At 62.4% G+C, this 14,148-nt stretch overlaps 1 protein-coding gene across 4 annotated transcripts in view; it reads left to right on the top strand.

Annotated features, from left to right (window-relative positions):
* The first annotated feature begins 2,722 nt into the window (after positions 1–2,722).
* DDR2 (discoidin domain receptor tyrosine kinase 2) overlaps positions 2,723–14,148 on the top strand; it is a 62,673-nt gene continuing 51,247 nt past the window's right edge. Inside the window, exon 1 of one of the 4 annotated variants that reach the window (XM_075937092.1) lies at positions 2,723–2,854. The gene's annotated coding sequence lies outside the window, so the exon portion shown is untranslated. Of the gene's footprint in view, positions 2,859–4,845; positions 8,976–14,148 lie in introns of those variants that run through there. The other 3 variants (XM_075937095.1, XM_075937093.1, XM_075937094.1) reach the window with 3 other exon arrangements.

The following is a 14,148-nucleotide window of genomic DNA, read 5'->3' on the forward strand; positions in this document are numbered from 1 at the left end:
GTCTAGGTCCACGCAGCGCCGGAGCATTCCTTTTAATGTCTCATTACATCGCTCCACAAGCCCAGCAGTCTGAGGATGGGCTACTGACGTTCGGAGCATTTTGATCTATAGGAGGCGGCACAGCGCCGCTGTAAGTTTAGCCAACATGTTAGTGCCTTGGTCGGTTAATAATTTTAGGAATCCCCACCCGTGCAAATATTTCTACCAGTTTGTTCGCTGGCATGGTGGCCATAACCTGATACAACGGCACGGCCTCCGGATAGCGGGTCGCGTAGTCCACGAGTACCATAACATACTGGTTGCCATGCCGGGTCTTTTCTAACGGCCCCACCAAACCTAGGGCAACCCGGCTAAAAGGGACATCTACCACTGGTAAGGGCACCACCCCGGTCCTGCTTTCTGGCACTCCGGGCAAGAAGCGCAATAGTCCCTGACCTCCCGGTGAATCCCCGGCCAGAAAAACCTTTGCATCAGCTGCTGCAGAGTCTTTTCACGGCCCAAGTGTCCTGCCCACGGGTTCGCACGGGCCAGCTCCAGCACTTGTCGCTGGAACTGCGGGGGGACTAGCAACTGGAGGACCTCCCTGTCCGTTGGGGCGTTTCTCTACCCGGTGCAGCCGGTCGGCCCTTACCTCGAACCCGGGAGTCGTTCTTGGTTCTGGTTGGTCTAGAAGGGAGGTTTCTGGGGTGATCACGTGTTCCCAAGCATTCTTCAAGGTGAATTAGCTGCTGCTGCTCACAATGCTGAGAGGCTAATTGCTGCGGAAGTTGCTGCTGTCTATGGCTTTCCACCAGCCATTCTAATAGCTTGTTGGGCTCCATCTCATGCCCGCTACCCGACTGTTACCACTACTGGGGGGTTGTTGCTATCCTTAAAAACTTTGCGGGGTGACTTTTTTTTTTTCATGATACCCACGTTCTCCACCAGTGTAAGAGGGTGGCGAACCACAGTCTACTGCCACCCCCCCTAAGTTCTCTCAAAAGGTCCTGTAAGCGGGTAGCGACCCAGAGTCTACCACCACGGCCCCCTCTAAGTTCTCCCAAAAGGTCCATTTTAACCATCGGGCTCTCTCGCATAAGAAATTCATGTTGCCTGTCTACACTGGCCTCTTGCGCAAGAACAGTTGGACAAGAGGGCTTCTTCCTGAGCGGGAGCATCATAGTTCTTGCGCGAGAAGCCCTGATTTCACACATTAGAACGTCAGTGTCCTTGCGCAAGAACTCGCGGCCAGAGTAGAGAGGCGGCAAGTTTTTGCACAAAAGCGGCCGCTTCTGCAAGATGGCGCGGATGTAGAGGTAGCCAGAGTGTATACGGGCTGGGCTAGCAAGGGATGGAGCAGGAGAACAGAGGGCTGGGGGGGCTGGGGGGACTGTGGCTTGTTCTGACATTGAAGAAGTGATCTTGGGGGTGAAAAGGTGGGGGAGCCGCCTAGCAACCCCCCCCAGGCGCTCTGTGCCCCCCCAGGGGCTCTGTGCCCCCCCAGGGCTCTGTGCCCCGCCCCCAGGGGCTCTGTGCCCCCCCAGGGCTCTGTGCCCCGCCCCCAAGGGCTCTGTGCCCCCCCAGGGCTCTGTGCCCCGCCCCCAAGGGCTCTGTGCCCCCCCCGGGCTCTGTGCCCCCCCCAGGCGCTCTGTGCCCCGCCCCTGGGGCTCTGTGCCCTGCCCCCCGGGGCTCTGTGCCCCCCCAGGGCTCTGTGCCCCGCCCCCAAGGGCTCTGTGCCCCCCCCAGGCGCTCTGTGCCCCGCCCCCAAGGGCTCTGTGCCCCGCCCCCAGGAGCTCTGTGCCCCCCCCAGGGCTCTGTGCCCCGCCCCCAAGGGCTCTGTGTCCCCCCCCGGGCTCTGTGCCCCCCCAGGGCTCTGTGCCCCGCCCCCAAGGGCTCTGTGCCCCCCCCAGGCGCTCTGTGCCCCGCCCCCAGGCTCTCTGTGCCCCCCCAGGGCTCTGTGCCCCGCCCCCAAGGGCTCTGTGCCCCCCCAGGGCTCTGTGCCCCGCCCCCAAGGGCTCTGTGCCCCCCCCAGGCGCTCTGTGCCCCGCCCCTGGGGCTCTGTGCCCCGCCCCCCGGGCTCTGTGCCCCCCCAGGGCTCTGTGCCCCGCCCCCAAGGGCTCTGTGCCCCCCCCAGGCGCTCTGTGTCCCCCCCCGGGCTCTGTGCCCCCCCAGGGCTCTGTGCCCCGCCCCCAAGGGCTCTGTGCCCCGCCCCCAGGGGCTCTGTGCCCCCCCCAGGACTCTGTGCCCCGCCCCCAAGGGCTCTGTGTCCCCCCCCCCGGGCTCTGTGCCCCCCCAGGGCTCTGTGCCCCGCCCCCAGGGGCTCTGTGCCCCCCCAGGGCTCTGTGCCCCGCCCCCAAGGGCTCTGTGTCCCCCCCCGGGCTCTGTGTCCCCCCCCCCGGGCTCTGTGCCCCGCCCCCAAGGGCTCTGTGTCCCCCCCAGGGCTCTGTCCCCCCCCCCCCAAGGGCTCTGTGTCCCCCCCCGGGCTCTGTGTCCCCCCCCCCGGGCTCTGTGCCCCGCCCCCAAGGGCTCTGTGTCCCCCCCAGGCGCTCTGTGCCCCCCCAGGGCTCTGTCCCCCCCCCCAGGCTCTGTGCCCCCCCCGGGGTCTCTGTGCCCCGCCCCCAGGGGCTCTGTGCCCCCCCCCCCACGGGCTCTGTGCCCCGCCCCCAGGCGCTCTGTGCCCCCCCAGGGCTCTGTGCCCCCCCCGGGCTCTGTCCCCCCCCCGGGTCTCTGTGCCCCCCCCGGGGCTGCCGGGCGGTGACGCCCCCGGGCAGGGCCGGGCCCGGCGGGGGATTGTGGGACGTTGGCGGGGGCCCAGCGCCGCCCTCTTGCATCAGCCGGGCCGGGCCGGGACGGGGACTGACGGGCGGCCCCGGCGGTAGGTGCGGGCGGCCGGGCGGCCGGGCGGGGGGAGCGGGCCGGGCGGGCGGCCCAGCCGGGCCCAGGGCCCCGCACCCCAGCAGCGGGCGGCGGCAGCCCCGCTCCCTCGGACGGTGCCTGCAGCCCCGCGGACTACAGCTCCCAGCGTGCCCCGGGCGGAGCCGCCAGCCGGGCCCTTGGCGCGCGCCGCGTGGCATGCTGGGAGCTGTAGTCCGCGCGCTGTCCCGTGGCAGGTCCCGCTCGGGGCTGTGCCCGGCACCTGGGGCTCCGTGGGGGGGGGGGGGCTGCAGTCCCTGTGCCCGGCACCTGGGGCTCCGTGGAGGGGGGGGGCTGCAGTCCCTGTGCCCGGCACCTGGGGCTCCGTGGGGGGGGGGGGGGCTGCAGTCCCTGTGCCCGGCACCTGGGGCTCCGTGGGGGGGGGGGGGGCTGCAGTCCCTGTGCCCGGCACCTGGGGCTCCGTGGGGGGGGGGGGCTGCAGTCCCTGTGCCCGGCACCTGGGGCTCCGTGGGGGGGGGGCTGCAGTCCCTGTGCCCGGCACCTGGGGCTCCGTGGGGGGGGGGGGGGGGCTGCAGTCCCTGTGCCCGGCACCTGGGGCTCCGTGGGGGGGGGGGGGGCTGCAGTCCCTGTGCCCGGCACCTGGGGCTCCGTGGGGGGGGGGGGCTGCAGTCCCTGTGCCCGGCACCTGGGGCTCCGTGGGGGGGGGGGGCTGCAGTCCCTGTGCCCGGCACCTGGGGCTCCGTGGGGGGGGGGGGCTGCAGTCCCTGTGCCCGGCACCTGGGGCTCCGTGGGGGGGGGGGGGCTGCAGTCCCTGTGCCCGGCACCTGGGGCTCCGTGGGGGGGGGGGGCTGCAGTCCCTGTGCCCGGCACCTGGGGCTCCGTGGGGGGGGGGGGGCTGCAGTCCCTGTGCCCGGCACCTGGGGCTCCGTGGGGGGGGGGGGCTGCAGTCCCTGTGCCCGGCACCTGGGGCTCCGTGGGGGGGGGGGGGCTGCAGTCCCTGTGCCCGGCACCTGGGGCTCCGTGGGGGGGGGGGGCTGCAGTCCCTGTGCCCGGCACCTGGGGCTCCGTGGGGGGGGGGGGCTGCAGTCCCTGTGCCCGGCACCTGGGGCTCCGTGGGGGGGGGGGGCTGCAGTCCCTGTGCCCGGCACCTGGGGCTCCGTGGGGGGGGGGGGCTGCAGTCCCTGTGCCCGGCACCTGGGGCTCCGTGGGGGGGGGGGGCTGCAGTCCCTGTGCCCGGCACCTGGGGCTCCGTGGGGGGGGGGGGCTGCAGTCCCTGTGCCCGGCACCTGGGGCTCCGTGGGGGGGGGGGGGGCTGCAGTCCCTGTGCCCAGCACCTGGGGCTCCGTGGGGGGGGGGGGGCTGCAGTCCCTGTGCCCAGCACCTGGGGCTCCGTGGGGGGGGGGGGCTGCAGTCCCTGTGCCCGGCACCTGGGGCTCCGTGGGGGGGGGGGGGGGGCTGCAGTCCCTGTGCCCGGCACCTGGGGCTCCGTGGGGGGGGGGGGGCTGCAGTCCCTGTGCCCGGCACCTGGGGCTCCGTGGGGGGGGGGGGCTGCAGTCCCTGTGCCCGGCACCTGGGGCTCCGTGGGGGGGGGGGCTGCAGTCCCTGTGCCCAGCACCTGGGGCTCCGTGGGGGGGGGGGGCTGCAGTCCCTGTGCCCGGCACCTGGGGCTCCGTGGGGGGGGGGGGGGGCTGCAGTCCCTGTGCCCGGCACCTGGGGCTCCGTGGGGGGGGGGGCTGCAGTCCCTGTGCCCAGCACCTGGGGCTCCGTGGGGGGGGGGGGCTGCAGTCCCTGTGCCCGGCACCTGGGGCTCCGTGGGGGGGGGGGGCTGCAGTCCCTGTGCCCAGCACCTGGGGCTCCGTGGGGGGGGGGGCTGCAGTCCCTGTGCCCGGCACCTGGGGCTCCGTGGGGGGGGGGGCTGCAGTCCCTGTGCCCGGCACCTGGGGCTCCGTGGGGGGGGGGCTGCAGTCCCTGTGCCCGGCACCTGGGGCTCCGGGGACCTGTGTCCGTCTGTGCTGCGCCTGGCTCCAGACTGACCCAGCCGTGCTGGGCAATGATGAAAGGTCTAGAGAACATGGCCTAGGAGAGGAGACTGGAGGAACTGGGCTTGTTTAGTTTGGAAAGGAGACACCCTAGAGGGGACATGAGAGCAGTTTTCAAGTATCTAAAAGGGTGCTACAAGGAGGAGGGAGAAAAATCGTTCCCCTTAACCTCTGAGGACAGAAGAAGCAAGGGGCTTGAACTGCAGCAAGGGAGATTTAAGTTGGACACCAGGAAAGACTTCCTGTCCGGGTGTTAAGCGCTGGGATAAGTTGCCAAGGGAGGTTGTGGGATCTCCAGCACTGGAGATATTCAAGAGCAAGTTGGATCGACACTGCCCAGGGATGATGTAGATCAGGGCTACTCAACATGCAGCCTGTTTGTTTGCGGCCTGCGGTGCAGTTTGGGTTCACACGGGGCTCAGCATGCAGCCTGGCGGGGGATCCTTTGAACGTGGCCTCCACTGGGAACACGCTCCACAGCAGCGAGGTGTCTCCCAGGTGGGGTGAGTGTTGAAAGACGCAAGCAGACGGGCTGACAGACGGGTGCAGGGTGTCAGCGTTTCTAGCCCCCAGGGAGGAGGTGCCGGGAGCGCTGGGGCATTGTGGGACGTGCTGGCTGCTCAGCCTAGTGGGCAGAGCCTGAGAGGTGCTGACTGGCTCACACTGGCCACGCATGGGTCTGGCGCTAGGCTTAAGGCTTAATCTTTGTATTCATGCCCATCATTGTGAAAGAATATATTTGCGTGTCTGTGCATCCACACTTAAGTTGCGGCTCTCGGCATGTGCTGTATTATTGTGGCCCCCGGGGCGTCCAAAGTTGAGTAACCTTGATCTAGATGGTGCTTGGTGCTGCTGTGGGGGCAGGGAACTTCTCAGGGCCCCTTCCAGTCTACACATCTGTGATGAATATTTCTGTGGCTCTAGAGGCCCTGCTGTGCCTGGGGCCTTCACGGTGTATAACGGGGCAAGTTCCTGGCTTATGAAGAGGGCTGTGCCCGATGCCAGTTGGCCGGGGAGATACCAGTTACCCTGTGACTGTGAGCCTTCTCCCTGCTTGGGGAGCCCAGCACAAGTGCTAGGGCCAAGGAGGAGTGTGTTCTGCTCAGGGCGTCTTGGTGGTAAGGAGACGATGGACTTGAGATGCTCAGCTCACCCCCAGCCAGCCTTCCCCTGCCAACCGCACTGCCTTGCGGGGCTCGTGGTGTAAGGCGAGCAGGGATCTACGGCAGAGGAGCGCGACCTGTTTTCATGCGCGACCCCTGAATTGCCAGATGGTGTCGCCAAAAATACCAGACCCAAAGTTGTTGAGCAAAAAAACCAAAAACCGCTGGGCTGCCAAAATGCAGTCGTGGCCCCTGCCACTCCTCCTGCCCCCGCCATGTGTCCGTAGGCACCAAGGCAGAAAATACCGGCTGGATCACAGCACTGTGACCCCCACGAAGACAGCCACGAGTTGTGCACAGCTGATCTATGGTACCTCATCTGGCTCCCCACAGTTCCTGCCCTGCTGGTGCAGCTAGAACTGACCTTTGGAAAGAGCCCCCAGGCCTGTGCCCCAATGGCTAGTCTCTCCTTTAAAATCATGCACTTCATTTCCACCTTGAACTGTAACTGCAGGATCCGTCTCCTGGCGCTTGTTCTGCCTGTGGCTGGTAGATCAAAGCGCCTCTGTCCAGTGGGGCTGGCTGCCCTCTGCTACTTCCTGGCCTCTCCAGTGCCAGGTCTTGTCCCCACTTCCCTGGGTGAACTCTGGGGAGTCTCCCACATTGAGGCCTGGCCTGGGGCTACAGGCCCCGGTGTATCAACAGTGCATACGCAGCAGGTCCTACTGAGATCAGTACCTGCAGTTCTTCTTGTCTGGGGCCTTTGGCCAGGGCTGAATACAGGAGCCAGACAGTAGGAACGGAGCGTACAGGGAGAGGGTTTTCAGCACCACACAGGCTGCATGCCTGGCTTTCTCACCTTCAGCCCTTTTCTCCTGGGACAGTGACCCTGGCACTTCAGGGACCCTGAGTGGGTCTCAATTCCTCAGATAAACTCTCCCCTTTTGAGAGTCCTTATTAAAGCCTCTACAGTCCTATCAATTTTCTGGTTCCCAGGCCTTTTCTTGTCCTGGCATGGTCTGTCGTGTGCTATTTTCTAATCAGGATGTTGTGCGTTACTAAGCCACACATCCATGTGTATTGCATCGATACAGTTCTTTTGACAAAACAGCTTGTAATCTTGTCAAAGAACAACATGCAGTTCTCTGACGCGTCCCATTTTCCCTGGAGCTGTGTTAATTGGTATCACTCCTATTTCTGACCTGTCACTCTTTGCTGATAGGTTCTGGGGCAGCTGTTCTGTGATTTTTGCCCAGGATAAGTACCCAGCTAACCAGCCTATGATTACTAGAACTGTCCTGCTTATCTATGTTAAATACTGATACAACCATGGATGGTGGATGAGCCTAGGGCTGTGGGATGCAAATCCACAGTCCTGTCCCTGCCACATAAGGCCACCCATTGTGAGCCAAGACCCCCCACCCCACTGTAGGAGCAGGCCCCCAGCCCCTCCTCCCACCAGGGGTGGCACACGGCCCAACCTCCCTGGCCCCAGCTCTGGCAGACTGGAAGGAGCAGCACTGAAGTGGGGAGGTGTGGGTGGGCCCATGCTTGGCAGTTTGGGGACATATTGCTTTCCCCTGCCTCTGATAACCACTGCCCTGGGCACATTAACTTTCTTGCAGTCTTTTCAAACTTCCTAATAGCCCAAGATGTGTGAAAAATTCACATCAGTGCTCCAGAGAGCTACACAACCAACTCTGTCAAACTTTTGAGCGACAGACTGGATCGCTCCCTAAAAGATCTGCATGATTCCCATATCCAGAGCAGGCATCCCTGGATGAAACTTTCCTGCCTAGCTTCTTCAGGTCAGACAAGATTATCACAGTGGCTCCATCTGGCCTTACAGTGTATGGCTTCATGAAGTTATCCAGACCTGCTGAGTTTATCGTTAGTAGGTACAGTTTAACATCTTCCCCAGCTACCCTTAGAACAGGAGGAATTTCATCCTGGTTACCTGACATTGGATCCAAGCTGTGCGGTGTAACAAATACCAAGAGAAATATTGATTGAGCACTTCCATTTATTGATGCCTTTTCTGCATCATGATTGTCATGTCCCCCATACTTTTCTGCATCAGTGTTGTCATGTCCCCCATACTGTGTCTCTGCTACCATTGTTCCCATTCCTTTTTATCCTGATGTGTTTAACAAATGATTGTCATGAAGTCTACTGGCTATTAATATGACATTCGTTCCTTTATCCGATCAGTCATCTGCTGTTATTATGGAACAGGGATTTCTTACTTGTATTGCCGTTTTCCCATCCTATCGCAACCAAACTGGTTTTCCAGGTGAAATGACTGGCTATTGATTTTGGCTTCTATCTGAGTGACTGCAGATATTGAGGTATTTGGGAGCTATTTAAGGACATACATTCTGATTACATTTTTGCTCACAATCATTTTTACTCATACTTATTTTTAGCTTTGGGAAATTGGACCATTTAGACTTCCAAGTACATACGTTACTGTTTAGGATTATATTCTGTTTGCACATAATGCAGGTTATAGCCATTTGCTCATAGGTATCTATTAATTTTTCATTCATTCATCATCATTATTAATTACTGTCTGTAACTAGGAGTCTGTCACAGATCAGGAACCATTGTGCTAGGCACTACACAAACACAGAACAAAGAAATGGCTTTGGCCCCTGCTCCAAAAACCTACAGTCTAAGTCAAGTTTTGTGATGGATCCATTTGTATCTATTAAATGCTATCAAATAATAATTGCAATGCTTTCTGTGTTAGAAAATCATCCTGTATGAATTGCAGAAACACCAGGGATGTTCTACTGGCAGTATGAAACTCCAGCACTTGTCCAGTTTCAAGCCCCCTCTCCCCAACAGAAGTTTCTTCCCACCCATTGTAGATGGAGGCTTATGGAGTTTCTTGTCCTGCTTCCAGCGTTTTGGATCTGTGGAAAAGCTGAGCCCTAAGCCTAAGGAAGGAGGCAGCAGGCAAGGCGACGGCCTCGGGGTAAGAGGCAGAGCAGGGATTGGGCCTGGGGCTCCAGTTACCAGCCGCTAGGAAGGTGCAACCCTAGGCAGCATTGCCTCTGTCCGTGCTGTGGCCCCGTCTGCACAATAATCCGGTCTCCCTCCTGTAGCGCCGTTGAGGACTGGCAGCTCCCCCACCCCCACCTTCCAGGCCCTTGGGAGGGGGCTTTGTCCTGCCCCGTCCTCAGGGCCACCAGCAGGGGGCAAGCTGGACGTTGCCCTCTGGCTCCCCCTGCTGGCTGATTCTGCCCAGCTGCTGGCAGCCCTAGGGGGCAGGGCGCGTGGGGGTGGGGGGCACTAGAGATGGGGGAGGTAGGGAGGGGGCGAGCAGGTACAGGGCAGGTGATATGGGACAGTTGGGGGCTGTGAGTGGAATAGCTGCCTGTCCCTCCTGAGGCGCAGGGGTGAAGGCCCCCTGGTGGTGACCAGGGAGCCCCCATTGTGTGTAGTTAAGGCTGGATTCTGACTGACCTGACCCCCCACACTGGGGCCGGTGGCTTCCCGACAAGGGAAACGGGGGGGAGATGCGGAAAGCACCGTGTCGTTCTTGGTTTGAAGTCTTATGATGTGGAAGGCCTGAGTCATGCCCGGGGAATTCCGGGGGCGTGACAGCCTGATACCGCGCCAGCCCAGCTCCCAGCACGGACGGGCCCCTTGCTGCACATCTGGCTTTTGTGTGTGGCCGGAGCTGCCGCGTGTGCCCGGTGCCCCTTCCGGCAGGGTGGGGCCTTGCTTGTATCCAGCCACAGCCTCGGGGCCTGGTCGGAGCGGAGCGGCAGAGACGTAACACCCAGGGTAGGGAGTAGCAAATTCCACCCTCGCCGTATTTATCCCAACAGTGCCTCCGTGTAACCCGTCTGCCAGCACGCTGAGCACCGTTTGCTACCTAGGAGTTTCTCGTCACACTGCACACTAGAACCAACTCGAACTCCCACCCAGCAATCTGGGAAAACAATAACCCCCCCGGGCAGCTCTCGAGGTCCCTTCCAGCCCTAGGATCCCTACACAAGGCCAGAAACTCTCTGTTTCTGTGTCGAACCCCATAATACCTGCCTGAGCTAGAGCGTTCATAGAGTCTTGGTTTAAATGTTTAAGTGATGGAGAATCTCCCCCCCCCCGACTCCCTGTACTAAGTAGCTGATGGACCGTTCTGAATAATGACCAGAACTGAGGTTTTTATGCACAATTCACAAACGGGGGCAGAATTCATTAACTGGCTTATCCCCTGAGCTGTCGCTAGAGCGTGCAGGTGAATCTGGCGCACGCACGCCGCGGTCCGACAGGTGGGCGCAGGGCACCTCTCCCAGGAGGAATGCGGTAGCTGTCAGTGCACAGCCCCCGGCGCGGAGCGGACAGCATGAAGGCACACCTGGGGCCCTGCTGGATTCCAGAGGTCCACAGGCTAAGCCCCGGGGCTGGCTCTCGGGCTGTGGGACAATGTGTGTTACACAGCTGTGGAGGTGCGTAGCCCTGCTGCTGTAGGTGGAGGTGCTGAAGAGCACAAGACAACAGTTTGTGCCCATGTCTGGCATGAGCAGGGGCTGATGTGGCCCCCTGTGGGTGTTTTAGCTCTCCTGTGCATGGCAGGTCAGGCCCCACTGCCCATAGGGCCCCAGCTGTTTAACCTGCGGCTTGAGCAGCTGAAGGTTCCTGTGGAAGCAGGGTTCAGGGGAGTAACATGCTGTCCCGAAAGCGCTCAGCTTGCAGCAGGCAGGGCAGGTGTGGGGGTGTCCCTGCGGCGCCCCAGTCCTGGCTGCCGCATGTGAAGGAGCAGGATGGGTAGGCAGCAGCCAGGCATTAGGAGCACCAATTGGCTCTGGTATCTCCTGGCCTGGGTCTCTCCCACAGCCTGGGTCCCCTGTAACCAGCAGGTCCGAGCATGCTGCCTGCAGCCTCTCCCTGGGCCTGCCGCAGCCTGCAGCCCTGCCGACCCCTGCTGTGTGGACATACCGCGTGCTAAAGCTAGGGCACAAGTAGCTGCATGACCCACGGGCCAGCCCCTGGGCTGAGCCGCCGAACGGGTAACCCGTTGTCCCAGCAGAGCTCCGCTAGCTGCAGTGGAAGCCAGCGTGCTGTCGGCTGAGTGGCGTGTGGGGCCAGCCTTCTGCACAAGCCAGGCGGAGGTGCCTGCGAATGTGGAAGTTGTGTTGATATTCGTGGTGGTGTTTGTGGGGCACTTGCTGTAGGGCTTGTGTGGGGGTGACTGAGAGCAGCCGGCGGGAGCCTGCAGCGAATGCCGGACTTCTCCGCACACGGCCGGCTCCAGCGAGCCTCGTTCTGGCAGGTGTTGCCGTGGCGCCCGCGGGAAAGCAGGATGGTCTGATAATCAGCCCTGCCATGAGTGCAGGGGACTGGACTAATGAAGGTCGAGACTACAGCAGGGTTCAAGTAAGAGGTCCCCGGAGGACAGGTCCATCAGTGGCCATTAGCCAGGGTGGGCAGGGCTGGTGTCCTGGCCTCCATTTGCCAGAAGCTGGGAAAGGGCGACTGGATCAGTTGCTGAGTCCCTGTTCTGTTCGTTCCCTGGGGCACCGGGCGCTGGCCGCTGCGGGCGGACGGGGCCCTGGGCTAATGGACCTTTGGTCCGACCCAGCCTGGCCGCTGCGGGCGGACGGGGCCCTGGGCTAATGGACCTTTGGTCCGACCCAGCCTGGCCGCCGTGGGCAGACGGGGCCCTGGGCTAATGGACCTTTGGTCCGACCCAGCCTGGCCGCTGCGGGCGGACGGGGCCCTGGGCTAATGGACCTTTGGTCCGACCCAGCCTGGCCGCTGCGGGCGGACGGGGCCCTGGGCTAATGGACCTTTGGTCCGACCCAGCCTGGCCGCTGAGGGCAGACAGGGCCCTGGGCTAATGGACCTTTGGTCCGACCCAGCCTGGCCGCTGCGGGCAGACGGGGCCCTGGGCTAATGGACCTTTGGTCCGACCCAGCCTGGCCGCTGCGGGCAGACGGGGCCCTGGGCTAGTGGACCTTTGGTCCGACCCAGCCTGGCCGCTGCGGGCAGACGGGGCCCTGGGCTAATGGACCTTTGGTCCGACCCAGCCTGGCCGCTGCGGGCAGACGGGGCCCTGGGCTAATGGACCTTTGGTCCGACCCAGCCTGGCCGCTGCGGGCAGACGGGGCCCTGGGCTAATGGACCTTTGGTCCGACCCAGCCTGGCCGCCGTGGGCAGACGGGGCCCTGGGCTAATGGACCTTTGGTCCGACCCAGCCTGGCCGCCGTGGGCAGACGGGGCCCTGGGCTAATGGACCTTTGGTCCGACCCAGCCTGGCCGCCGTGGGCAGACGGGGCCCTGGGCTAATGGACCTTTGGTCCGACCCAGCCTGGCCGCCGTGGGCAGACGGGGCCCTGGGCTAATGGACCTTTGGTCCGACCCAGCCTGGCCGCCGTGGGCAGACGGGGCCCTGGGCTAATGGACCTTTGGTCCGACCCAGCCTGGCCGCCGCGGGCAGACGGGGCCCTGGGCTAATGGACCTTTGGTCCGACCCAGCCTGGCCGCCGCGGGCAGACGGGGCCCTGGGCTAATGGACCTTTGGTCCGACCCAGCCTGGCCGCCGCGGGCAGACGGGGCCCTGGGCTAATGGACCTTTGGTCCGACCCAGCCTGGCCGCTGCGGGCAGACGGGGCCCTGGGCTAATGGACCTTTGGTCCGACCCAGCCTGGCCGCTGCGGGCAGACGGGGCCCTGGGCTAATGGACCTTTGGTCCGACCCAGCCTGGCCGCTGCGGGCAGACGGGGCCCTGGGCTAATGGACCTTTGGTCCGACCCAGCCTGGCCGCTGCGGGCAGACGGGGCCCTGGGCTAATGGACCTTTGGTCCGACCCAGCCTGGCCGCTGCGGGCAGACGGGGCCCTGGGCTAATGGACCTTTGGTCCGGCCCAGCCTGGCCGCTCTTACGACCTCTGGAGGTACCTTCCAGTGGTATGATTCCGTGCCTGCCAGTGGGACTAATGAATTCCCGAGCCTCTGGTGTGTGTCCGGTGGCCCCTCTGGTGCGTGTCCGGTGGCCCCTCTGGTGCGTGTCCGGTGGCCCCTCTGGTGCGTGTCCGGTAGCCCCTCTGGTGCGTGTCCAGGTCTCTGTTCCAGCTCCTGTCACACACTCACCAGCTACTCTGCACTGGCTGCATGGGCCAAGGAGACTGTACGCCTTCAGCCCCTGGTGACACTGCCTGCTGGATCAGAGCAGGAGTGTGCTGGGAGCTGGTAGACGAGCAAAGGCCTTCATTCACAAAGCCATATGTTACTGCTATAGACAAATAAGTTGTGAGCATGCAAATGAGCTCATTAAATAATTTGCATACATCTTCATACATGGAGCTGCCCAGAGCTTGGCAGCTGTGCAATACTTCTTTCTCTGGTTTTGCTGGCTGCATTGTCATTCTGCGTCTGGACGGGCAGTGTGCGTGTAGTTATGTGAGGACGGATCTGAGCTAGTCCCTCCAGATGTAAGAACGCTCCTGCTTTTCCTGCTCAAGCAGTTCAAATTCATTGTTCCTACAATCAGCTGCTGTTTGTTTTAATTGGGCTGCAGGCCCTTACTAGAGAGACAAGAACTCCCAGGCCAGATTACAGCCCCAAGAGGTCTGAAAGTTTGGCAAACGTTGGGCTACACCCCAAAGCACCTATCCACAGTGACCAGACTCCACATCATCTGCACTTCTCTCGTGTGCGAAACGCAGTGAAATGTTCCTTGGCAAGGGGATGGGGAAAGGTATGCTTCCAACGTGTGACTTTCAGCCAGCAATCGCTTGACTTGCACAAAGAGCCATTCTGTATAGCGAATGGCAGGGGGGGTGCTGAGAGTGCTCTAGGGAAGCACAGCAAAAGGTCTTTCCAGAAAAAGCAGCTCTTGCTCACACATAATCTCTTCCCTACCCCCGCACCCCGTCCCAAGGAGGCCAGATCAGCTTCAGAAGTGACCGGCTCTGTGCTGCATTCTGAAGTTTTGTTTTGTGGCCAAGGGGGATCCAGTGGATGTAGTGTACTTAGATTTCCAGAGAGCCTTTGACAAGGTCGCTCACCAAAGGCTCTTAAGCAAAGTAATAAGTTGTCATGGGATAAGAGGGAAGGGCCTCTCATGGACTGATAACTGGTTAAAAGACGGGAAACAAAGGGCTAATCCATAAATGGTGAGTTTACTGGGACCCATCCTAT

Source organism: Pelodiscus sinensis, chromosome 9, assembly GCF_049634645.1.
Source record: "Pelodiscus sinensis isolate JC-2024 chromosome 9, ASM4963464v1, whole genome shotgun sequence".
NCBI lineage: Eukaryota > Metazoa > Chordata > Testudines > Trionychidae > Pelodiscus > Pelodiscus sinensis.